The sequence below is a fragment of the Cupressus sempervirens genome, chromosome 11 (assembly GCF_028749045.1).
Source record: "Cupressus sempervirens isolate cs-2001-9-10 chromosome 11, ASM2874904v1, whole genome shotgun sequence".
NCBI lineage: Eukaryota > Viridiplantae > Streptophyta > Pinopsida > Cupressales > Cupressaceae > Cupressus > Cupressus sempervirens.
In genome coordinates, this window is record NC_143128.1 from 197,815,638 (window position 1) to 197,817,714 (window position 2,077).

Below are 2,077 nucleotides of genomic sequence, written 5' to 3' on the forward strand. Positions count from 1 at the left end.
TAAGCACCTGGTATGCGCGTCGAGGGGGAGATTGTTGGGTGATGCGACGCGCTCCCCTGCCCACAGGTGGTTAATTATGTGGTGTTCCATGTTCACTAAAAGTCATGGCTTTTGGTGCAATGGCAAATGGGCCCTACATAATGTTTGCACTAGAGGTTGACCACTAGTAGCTATAGGGATGGAAAAAGGTGGTTCTTGTGTGTTCACTTTATCCCTAGTTATGTTAGCTATTGCTTTCTATAGCTCATCCACAATGACCAATATTGGATTATCACACAATTTAGCTTGTAGTGTGGATTGGTCAAGGATCTTCTTTAGATCCTTTGCAGTTAGTGGCTTGATGATCTAAGCTGATTTATCAGGAACATCTTTCACTTTTATTGTTTCTGTAGGTGTGTTTGTGTCATGTGGGGGGCTTAATGTTGGCAATTGTGTGTCTTGCACACTTTGTTCTATTTCTTGCTCCTCAGTTGTTGCCATTTCTTCCTTTTTTTGTCGTGCCTCCTCCATTGTGTTATCTCCCTTTTCTTTCTTAGTTTCTCCTTCCTTATCATGATCCTCACCTTTTCCATTATTCCTTCTCTCAAAGGGATCCTCTTCTCCTTCCTTGATCGTAGTCAAGCCATATATCAACTTCTACATTTGAGTGGATTTCTTTACAACATCTTCAATCTTGTTTTGCAGAATGTTGAAGGCTCTATATTTGGGTGCAAATTTGCTACCATGTTTCTTATTCGCCTTTGTGATTTTCCCTTTTGACAATTCAGGCATCACTTGTACCAATGTAGATTCTCTTATTTCCTTTTCCATATTTAGGCAATAGTGTCATTTATTCTCAACAATTGAATACAAATCTTTAGGCATTGTGTTATCAAATTCAAGAGGTGTGTTCTTAAATTTTTCCATCATGGCATACACTGATTCTTCTAACATATTCTAGTCTTCTCTACCAAGTTTATTAAATTCAATATTTTTCAATCCTGTTAAGTTTGCATTATCCCTAACATTGTCACAAATGTTTTCAATATCAGACTTGGGAACATGACTTACCACTCTAAACTAGCTTGTGTCTTCTGACTCAGTCCTTTCATCATTAGTCTCTGGTTGTGCCACATATTTTCTCCTTAGTTTCTTCTACATAGGACCTTTCTATTTAGTAGCCTTTTTCTTTTCCTTCACTTGTTCCTTGGCCTTTTGAGTGGTTGCCCTTGTGCTGGCTCATGTAGCTGGAGTAGTAGGCTTTGCAGGACTTGGTTTTGCAATTTTCTTTCCCTTTGGTTGTGCTGCAGGCTGTGTTTTAGCCTTCCTCTTCTTTGGTTCTTGTTTAGTTGGTGCTTCCTTGCCTTGTTCCTCCTCGACACCTTCTTCTTCTACATCTTCACCCATGCCTTGGGTTAGGGCAAGAGGTCCTTGGCCTTGCTCTTTTTCTTCCTCTTCTTCTTCTTCATCATCTTCTCCATCATTGCCTTCAACTCCTTCACCAAACTTGGCTTTAAGTTTCTTCACCATTTTATCCTTCTTCTTCAAGGTTGATGATGTCTTTAATTCTATCTCAACTTTAGATTTCACAACATCATAGTTACCAAATTTTTAGCAATCTTGTCAACTTCTTCTACAAGTAGTGCAATGATGGCAACTGATGCTTCATCAATGTTGATCTCATATCCCAAAGACATTAGCCATCTAACTCTAGGCACTACAACCTAGATGAAGGTGTAGTCAATATCTACTAGAAAGAAAATATCATTATAATATTTCTCCACTAGGGAAATAGGGATTCTCAACCTTTGTTTCATTGGCTCCTTGAAATCTTCAAAGTAACTAGTCATCACTGACTCAAAATTGTCTCCCATTTGCTCAATATACTCATTTATTTGCATAGCAACAGACCTATTGGTCTTCCATCCTACTCTACCAAAAGATGGGAATTCATTTTGAACATAGAAAAAGATGCATATCAATATAGAACCAAACTTACATTGAGCACTTTTAGACTTCCTTATTACTCTTAAATTCTCCATTATTTGTTGCAATTGTAGTTCTGCAAGATCATAAGTATGACCTTTCTTGACTATCT